The sequence below is a fragment of the Lipophrys pholis genome (genome assembly GCF_963383615.2).
Source record: "Lipophrys pholis genome assembly, contig: SCAFFOLD_29, whole genome shotgun sequence".
NCBI lineage: Eukaryota > Metazoa > Chordata > Actinopteri > Blenniiformes > Blenniidae > Lipophrys > Lipophrys pholis.
Window position 1 is genome coordinate 82,050 of NW_028292107.1, and position 10,451 is coordinate 92,500.

The following is a 10,451-nucleotide window of genomic DNA, read 5'->3' on the forward strand; positions in this document are numbered from 1 at the left end:
TGAATTTATACCGTTATGATGTCTTCCTGGCTCCCCGCTGCGTTGGCCGTGGTTTAGCCAATCCACGCGGGGTTGGCATGCGTGTTACCGGGCCAGTGACGCGGTGATGACGGGGTTTTGGGTCCCCCTGCCGTTGAGCTGCAGTGCCGCAGCTAGCGGAGGGGGGGGGGGGGGGGGGGGGGTCATGTGATCAATGGCGAATTTTCCAGGGTTGAGCACATGGTTTCTTTGTTCTCAAAGAAACGTGGCTCACCCCCCCCCCCCCCCCCCCCCCCCCCTCAGGAGGGTGAGTGAACAAAGGATTTTGGCTCCAACAACAATAAAGGCCATGTCAGCAGTACATAGAAGGTTCTACATAGTATCATTCAACAGGCTTCCAGTAAGGATACTGTTATTGAAAACAGACACACTTCACAAACTACAGACCCACAATTCTCCCAAATCCTAGAAAAACTCTTCAACGACATACTAGATACATTCAGAGAAATGAAATCTAATTCATTAAATCTAGGTCAAACCAAAATCATGATATTTGGAAAATATAAAATAAATAAACAGGTAAAGGTTCAAGTAGAGGGTGTAGATAGAGAAAAGCTGATTGAAGACAAGTTTCTAGAAAAATGTAAGGATGAGTATGAGCACATTACAACTCTACAAAGCTGATTTCCTTTGATCTGAGCGTCTCCATGGCTCCAGTGCTGATCTCCTATCAGATCAAAGGAGATCAGTGCCTTTTGCCATGGAGATGCTCAGATCCAAGATTTCCTCCGGCTTTGATCTCCGTTGATCTCCATCCGGTGCCTCTCCCATCCACTTTGTGATGAAAGGCTCATTATTGTTCTTTTTCACAACCTTGGTGATGACGTCATCATTAGATTCAGGTATGCTGAAGCAGGCAGAGAACTAAAACATGCAGGACACCAGCACTCTCTGACCCAGTTTGGACACCCTGTCGTAGACCATCAAGAGACAGCTTAGTTTTATCCTACTGATGACGTGTTGCTGCAATAGTCATCTTGCTCAGTTTCAAGTTTGTTCCCACAGACAACAGAGCACTCTGTAACAGGATTTGATTAAACTAGCAGTTATTAAACCTCTCATTAAGAAGCCAAACTTAGACACTAGCCTTCTCTCAAACTACAGGCCGATCTCCAACCTTCCTTTCCTGTCAAAGGTTTTGGAGCAAGTAGTGGCTAAACAACTCAATAATTATCTGCAGGAGAATAATCTGTTAGAGGACCTTCAGTCCGGCTTCAGAATGAACCACAGTACAGAGACTGCTCTGCTAAAAGTTACTAATGACCTTCTAATGGCCTCAGATAGAGCTCTTCTATCGGTTTTAGTTCTTCTGGACCTTAGTGCCGCATTTGATACTGTCCATCATAATATACTTTTAAGGAGATTAGAAGATGCCGTCGGCATTAAAAACTTAGCCTGAAACTGGTTAAAATCATATTTATCTGACCGCTTTCAATTTGTTCATGTAAATAACAAATCTTCAATGTATGAACGAGTCCTGTGTGGAGTACCACAAGGCTCCGTCCTCGGACCGATATTGTTTAATCTCTATATGTTACCACTCGGAAATATTATTAGGAAACACAGCATTAACTTTCATTGTTATGCAGATGATACTCAGCTATACTTATCAATTAAAACCAATCAGGCCGACCAACTTGTTAAACTAGAGTCCTGCCTCAGGGACGTTAAGTCCTGGATGTCTATCAACTTCTTAATGCTCAACACATCCAAGACTGAGGTTCTAATCCTAGGTCCTATAAAGCTCAGGGATTACTTTTCAGACAGTCTGATTAGGTTAGATAATATTACCTTAACCTCTAACAGTGATATTAGGAACCTGGGTGTTATTTCTGATCAGGATCTGTCCTTTATTTCCCATGTTAAACATGTCTCCAGGACAGCCTTCTTCCATCTAAGGAATATTGCAAAAATTAGAAACTTCTTGTCCTTCAAAGATGCAGAAAAAATTATTCATGCCTTTGTGACTTCAAGATTAGATTATTGTAACTCCCTAATGTCAGGATGTCCAAACTCCTCTGTTAGGATCTTCCAGCTAGAGCAGAACGCTGCTGCACGTTTACTAACAAGAACTGGAAGAAGAGAGCACATCTCCCCAGTCTTAGCATCCTTACACTGGCTTCACATCAAATCTAGAATAGAATTCAAGATCCTTCTGATCACATCTAAAACTCTTCATCACCAGGCTCCGTCCTATATGGAGAAACTTCTAGAAGGGTCTCACCCTCCACGAGCCCTTCGCTCTGAGGATGCAGGACTGTTGGTAATCCCTAAAGTCCTTCAAAGTAAAACAGGAGGCAGGAGTTTCAGCCATATGGCTCCTTTACTCTGGAATCAACTACCAGCCTCGGTCCGAAGGGCCGACACCATTAGTTTATTTAAGAGGAGACTAAAAACCTTTCTCTTTGATAAAGCTTATCCTTAGGAATAAAATAGGAATAAAATAGGAGCACTAAGTTGAGCTGCTATAGGCCTAGACTGCTGAGGGGATTTCCTCTCTCCCGTTAAAGGGAGGAACTCTACATTTGGAGGTTCTGTTTCTTGTCTTTCTTTCTTTCTCTCTGTGTAACAACATTACTGTAGCCACCAGACACTGCCGCCATCTTTTTTATCCCTGACAGGAGGAGAGCAGGATCCAGGGGATCAGACCCAAGACTCACAGAGTGGAGTTACGACGGTCCTACTACCCGACCCCCCCACAGCACCGGGACCCCACCGCAACGGCACGGCCCTTAAACTCCAGACTGAGATTGGCTCATCATCAGACCAACGCTCATCATAGACTTTTCTTAGTATTTGTACTTATCTGGCCTGTCTGCCTCTCTCTCTCTCTCCCTCTTCTATTCCTCTCTCTCTCCCTCTTCTTCCTCTCTCTCCCTGTCCTATCCCATGTACTTCTCCCCCCAACCGGTCAAGGCGGATGGCCGTCCTTCCAGAGTCTAGGGTCCGCCCCACGGTTTCTTCCTGAAGAGGGAGTTCTTGAACTTCTCTCCATGCGAGGGAGTTTTTCCTGGTTTCCACTGTTGCTTGTTACACCTGCTTGCTTTGGAAGGGTTTAGTTGGGTTCTGTTGTTCTCTATCATTGTAAGAGCGCTTTGAGATGTTTGTTGATGTGATTTAGCGCTTTACAAATAAAATTGAATTGAATTGAATTGAATTGAATTCCGAGGTCTTACTATAGCCTTGATATCAGTTTTTATTGAATTCCACCAGCGTCTTTATTTTCGACAATTGTCACCATTTGGAGGTCTTACTATAGCCTTGCCTTCAGTTTTTATTGAATTCCACCAGCGTCTTTATTTTCGACAACTGTCACCATTCCGAGGTCTTACTATAGCCTTGCCAACATTTTGTATCAAAATCTAGCAACGTGTTTATTTTCGACAACTGTCACCATTCCGAGGTCTTACTATAGCCGTACCAACATTTTATATCAAAATCTAGCAACGTGTTTATTTTCGACAACTGTCACCATTTGGAGGTCTTACTATAGCCTTGCCTTCAGTTTTTATTGAATTCCACCAACGTCTTTATTTTCGACAACTGTCACCATTCCGAGGTATTACTATAGCCTTGCCATCAGTTTTTATTGAATTCCACCAGCGTCTTTATTTTCGACAACTGTCACCATTCCGAGGTCTTACTATAACCTTACCAACATTTTATATCAAAATCTAGCAACGTGTTTATTTTCGACAACTGTCACCATTCCGAGGTCTTACTATAGCCTTGCCATCAGTTTTTATCTAATTCCACCAGCGTCTTTATTTTCGACAATTGTCACCATTCCGAGGTCTTACTATAGCCTTGCCAACATTTTATATAAAAATCTAGCAACGTGTTTATTTTCGACAATTGTCACCATTCCGAGGTCTTACTATAGCCTTGCCATCAGTTTTTATTGAATTCCACCAACGTGTTTATTTTCGACAACTGTCACCATTCCGAGGTCTTACTATAGCCTTGCCATCAGTTTTTATTGAATTCCACCAACGTCTTTATTTTCGACAACTGTCACCATTCCGAGGTCTTACTATAGCCTTGCCATCAGTTTTTATTGAATTCCACCAACGTCTTTATTTTTGACAATTGTCACCATTCCGAGGTCTTACTATAGCCTTGCCATCAGTTTTTATTGAATTCCACCAGCGTCTTTATTTTCGACAATTGTCACCATTTGGAGGTCTTACTATAACCGTACCAACATTTTATATCAAAATCTAGCAACGTGTTTATTTTCGACAATTTTCACCATTTGGAGGTCTTACTATAACCGTATCAATATTTTATATCAAAATATAGCAACGTGTTTATTTTCGACAACTGTCACCATTCCGAGGTCTTACTATAGCCTTGCCAACATTTTATATCAAAATCTAGCAACGTGTTTATTTTCGACAATTGTCACCATTCCGAGGTCTTACTATAACCGTATCAATATTTTATATCAAAATCTAGCAACGTGTTTATTTTCGACAACTGTCACCATTCCGAGGTCTTACTATAGCCTTACCAACATTTTATATCAAAATCTAGCAATTTGTTTATTTTCGACAATTGTCACCATTCCGAGGTCTTACTATAGCCTTGCCATCAGTTTTTATTGAATTCCACCAGCGTCTTTATTTTCGACAATTGTCACCATTCCGAGGTCTTACTATAACCGTACCAACATTTTATATCAAAATCTAGCAACGTGTTTATTTTCGACAATTGTCACCATTTGGAGGTCTTACTATAGCCTTGCCAACATTTTATATCAAAATCTAGCAACGTGTTTATTTTCGACAATTGTCACCATTTGGAGGTCTTACTATAGCCTTTCCAACATTTTATATCAAAATCTAGCAACGTGTTTATTTTCGACAATTGTCACCATTTGGAGGTCTTACTATAACCGTACCAACATTTTATATCAAAATCTAGCAACGTGTTTATTTTCGACAACTGTCACCATTCCGAGGTCTTACTATAGCCTTGCCATCAGTTTTTATTGAATTCCACCAGCGTCTTTATTTTCGACAACTGTCACCATTCCGAGGTCTTACTATAGCCTTGCCAACATTTTATATCAAAATCTAGCAACGTGTTTATTTTCGACAACTGTCACCATTCCGAGGTCTTACTTTAGCCTTGCCTTCAGTTTTTATTGAATTCCACCAGCGTCTTTATTTTCAACAACTGTCACCATTCCGAGGTCTTACTATAACCGTACCAACATTTTATATCAAAATCTAGCAACGTGTTTATTTTCGACAACTGTCACCATTTGGAGGTCTTACTATAGCCTTACCAACATTTTATATCAAAATCTAGCAACGTGTTTATTTTCGACAATTGTCACCATTTGGAGGTCTTACTATAGCCTTGCCAACATTTTATATCAAAATCTAGCAACGTGTTTATTTTCGACAACTGTCACCATTCCGAGGTCTTACTATAGCCTTGCCATCAGTTTTTATTGAATTCCACCAACGTGTTTATTTTCGACAATTGTCACCATTCCGAGGTCTTACTATAGCCTTGCCAACATTTTATATCAAAATCTAGCAACGTGTTTATTTTCGACAATTGTCACCATTCCGAGGTCTTACTATAGCCTTGCCATCAGTTTTTATTGAATTCCACCAACGTGTTTATTTTCGACAATTGTCACCATTCCGAGGTCTTACTATAGCCTTGCAAACATTTTATATCAAAATCTAGCAATTTGTTTATTTTCGACAATTGTCACCATTCTGAGGTCTTACTATAGCCTTGCCATCAGTTTTTATTGAATTCCACTACTAATGAGGTGATTCTCAATACTTTTGTAGGTAATAGATTACCTCTGCTGAAACAAAATCCTGATTATCAGACATAATCTATATAGAAGTTCAACAAGGAACAATCACTAACTTAGAACTAGTTAATGATATTTGCTTTAGTGAGCCATGGGTGATCTCATGTCTCAACAGGAGGGAAGGTTCAGATCATCAATAGATTTCTAATATTGTTCTTGATAATGGATCAAATTAAATAAAAATAGAGTTATCACTCTAAATCAGTGGGTTTAGTCAAATAAAAGAAGAGACAGAAGAGGTTTTAATTAATACTTGGTAATTAGGAATAAAGTCTCAAAAAAGAGATCCTTTGGGTCTCATCACAATTTGTATCAAAGAGCTGAACTAAAGCCGGTAATGGATCACCAGATGCAGTAGAACCAGACCAGCACCATGTTAATACGCTCAAACTCCAAATGGAGTGATTTCTGCTGAGTCATCACTAAGAACATTCATTTAGTCTAACCTGGTGTGGCGACGATGCAGCTGTCAGCATTCTGTGAGTTTGTCTTTATGTTGGTCTGTCTTGTGTGTTTTTGTTGTTTCTATGTTTAGTTTTATTTTAACCTGCTGCAGAGTTAGTGCTCCACTTCTCCCCACGGTTGGTCGGATGCTTTCTGGAGGAGTGAGGTCATTTCCTGTCGTACAGAATGAAAACAACACTCCTGACAGGGTCTTCGTCCTCACAGCTCTGATGGAGGTTTTTTACATTCTACTGATGTTTTTCCTGCTCTACTGCTCCTGCAATGAAGAAACGCTTGCTCACCTTATTATTTTACTTTATTTTCATCCATTCTTTGTGAGCCAAAGCATGAGTGTTGGAGAAATCTTGTTTTGTCCCATAGAATGATGTGTAGTTTTGCCGTCTCTTAAACTTTGTCCGATGGCTCTCAGTCTGATTCCTGTGTTTCTGTCTCTCGGAGGTTTTTTACAAGGAAAATTCTCCTCACACCTTGGTCCTTGGAGTCGGGTCCCGGCGCCCCTCTGGCCACCAGCATGGGAACTGAAAGGTGCACGGGGGAGGGGCCAGTCTGGTCGTTCCTAAAAAGAAATCCTCCAACTGGATTGTTGCAGGAGGCCGGTTCCCTCTGGGGGTGAGAGGGTGACGGAGTCCCAACAATAGTGAGCAAACAGAGACAGATCCAGGACCAGCTGGGTGAGGGAGTTCTCTTTAGTGTGAAAGATCCTCTTGTGTAGAAGGGACGGTGTCGGATCTCCGTCCATTGGCTCAGGAAGGCTGCACAGTGCAGGAAAAGTGAATACCAGGTTATTCACAACTCAAGACGGAAGAGGTGTTCTGACCAGAGGTGGCTGGTTCCATTCCAGATCCAGCTGACCACTCACACCACCATGAAGGTCCTGAAAGGACAACGTGGGTCCACATATCGCACTGCAGGAAGGATCCGGAACCCCACGATCCCGTTCCCAACTCGACTGCAACACCCCCCAACCAGCCTGACCACACCTAGTTAACACGTTAGCATTGACTGACGCACACATGAAAACTCACGGGGTGACGTGCTGCTAACCTCTCCTCCAGGTCAAGAGAAGGACGCTTCTATAACAACATAGAGGATCAGTGCCACACACACACACACACACACACACACACACACACACACACACACACACACACACACATACACCTGCTGCCAGGTCTCCGAGAGGCCCACCAAATCCAGCTGACGGGACATAAAGAGGTCCCTCAGAAGATGAGCTTTGTTTGCTGGCGATCCATTAAAGTTGAGGTTTAGACACACCTCATGTGGTGGTTTTAGGTCCATCAGTGCCTGACGGTCATAAACCAGTAACGCAGTGACATTTTGGCACAAATATCCAAACAATGCAGTGATAAACAACAGATTCAGAAGAAGTGTCAGAACATGCAGACGGCAGCCGTTACACCCTGGCGCCATCTTGCACTGAGGTAGGATGATGGAGTGGGCCTGCCTCTCCTTTGTTCTCAGCATCTCCATGGCAATAGATGCTGATCCCCTTTAATCTCCTTTAATCTCCTTTCATCTCCTTTAATCTCCTTTCATCTGTTCCCTGAGGAACCTCTCCCATCTGCTTTGTATGAGACATTGTTTAGCAGTTTCTTTTGGGAAGCAGTTATCTGAATCATTAACAAAAGTCCTAGCAACCTGTTCCTGATGAGCTTTTTGTGTCTGTGCTCCAGCAGTGCAGGACTAGTTATACACCAAATAACTGAGACCCTGTCACATTGTGGAGGGGGCGGAGCCATGCCGTACTGTGCCTTACAGACCATTTCCTATTTCACTTGTTAAAAAAATCACATTACGGATCTGATCTGGATCTGAGCTGAATTTGGTCGCTGCTAAAAAGAGACTGAATCAACGGCTTTAACTTCAAAAATAAAAATGAACTCTCACCATCAAAATAAGAAATAAAATCATAGATCAACAGCCAGATATTACTTAAAACAAAGTAAATCCTACATTAGACACTGACAGTGACAGCCTGTAATGACACAGCTGATCAATTAGTAGGATTAATAATGGAAACAGAGACAGAAGAAAGAACAGAGAGAGAGGATTCTATTTTGATGTAAATGGACTTCAAATGGTAAATTGTAATAGATTGTGGACTATTAAATACTACATTGTGAGATGTGATAAACTGTAGGGCCAGTTGTTATTGAACGGACCAAAAAACAAATATGTTATGGAAGAAACATACTTATTTAGAAGCACATAACTGAACCAATATAAAGTTGTATACAACATATATAGACATATTTACACGTATATAACAGGGCCTCTGTTATTGATCATATCATTTAATCACGTCGAACAACCTGTTAAATACAGAATCTACCGACTTGGCTCCTTGTAGCACAGAGTCGCTATGTGCCACATATAGGGCTTTTCCACCAAAAAGAACCAGGAGCTAGTTTGGGGCCGGTGCCAGAGCCAGTTCTTAAATGAGCACCACCAAAGAACCGGTTCTTTTTCCGCCGTTACCGGAGCCAAGTGGGAGCCATGTCATTGCGTCACTCCAAAACGTGATACGTCACTGATTTCAAAACTTTTGCGCTGACAGCGCTCATCCAGGTACAAGGAGACGGACTGTATTCATTGGTTTAGTCCGGGTCGCTCCATCTAGTTTGGCCTGAACCTCTGATGCACCAAAGAGAAAGAAAACATTGAGTCTCTTCTTGTCTCTATTGGTGTTTTTTCACGTCCGTCTTGTTTTAGTCCGGAGCCCCAGAGTGGACATAGAGGGGAAATAAATAATGCGTGTATGAGTTTGGGGCTTATTTTTCAACATTTGGGCGTTACATAGTGAATTTCTGCTCCTTTCACTTTATTTCTGGACGTGTCTGAATCAAAAGCTTCAACATGGAGAGGAATGGAGGTTTACAATGATAGAACGCAGCTCTAAAACTGTTTCCATGGTAACCTCTGTAAACACACTGATTAAAGCTCTTTCACATGAAGCCGTTTAAAGGCTCATTTTATGTCTATAAAATCCAAGCTTTCATTTACAGTAGTATGTAGTTTGTTTTTTAGTTGCTGATGAACCAAAATAATTCATTATAAAGAAGTTCTGTGGGTTAGAAAATAATATTGGAGCGTCTCAGAACACTAAATAAGACCTGGACGTGACGTTAGTTAAAATAATGTCACCATGAAAAGTGTGAAAAATAAACGACAAAGGAAAACTGCTTCTAAATTATAACCGACGGAGCTGACTGACAGCGGAGGAGCGCGGCAGTGCTCTCGAGAGCCGCGGCTCCGCGAACGCGAATGAAATAATCCCGTTCCCTCGTGTTATTAACTTCAGGGAACGACTTATTATATCGTTCCCACGCATATTTTTTATTTTTTTCTCTATAACCACTCCGGGGCTCCGTGTTCGCTGGAGTTTTCAGAAAGCCGGTTCAGCCTCGCTTCCGTCTTTTAGGTAGCGATACCTCCAGAGATAACTCCGCCCCCAGCTGATGATGCGTCGGGTCCCAGTCTAGCTCCGCTCTGGCCCAGCAACAAAGTGGGGCCAGCGTAGCACCAGTTTAGCCCCTGTTTGGCCGGGGCTTTGGCAGTGGAAAGACAAAGAACTGGTGCGAAGACTCGCCCTGGCTCCGAACTAGCACCTGGTTCTTTCCGGTGGAAAAGCCCCCGTATAGTACTATCCCCCTTTTAGCACCACTGTTTATGAGTTCATCATGAAAAGTGTCGGCGTTGCTGTTTGAAAGCTCCTCAAAGTGAATAAAGCCCCGATACTGTTGGTTGAGTCCTTTTGCTTCTTGAAGATGTTGCTGGTTGGTCTGGGAGGAGGATTCTCACACACAAAGTCAAAACCTCTTTGGAAATTAAACACAAAGGATCATGGTTGATGACCAAAAGGCTCATCCAGGAATTGAACCCAGGACCTCTCTCACCCTCAGCAAGAATCTTCCTCCTAGACCAACGAGCAGACATGTTGAAGAAGCTAAAGGACTCCAGTGAGTCATTAAGCTGCAGGTTTGGAGCATTTCTACACTTCAAGTCAGGGCCGGCTTGGAGTTTTTATGTTCTCCTTGTTCCTCCTGGGTTTTCTCCAGCTGCTCCAGTTTTCCTGAAAACCTCC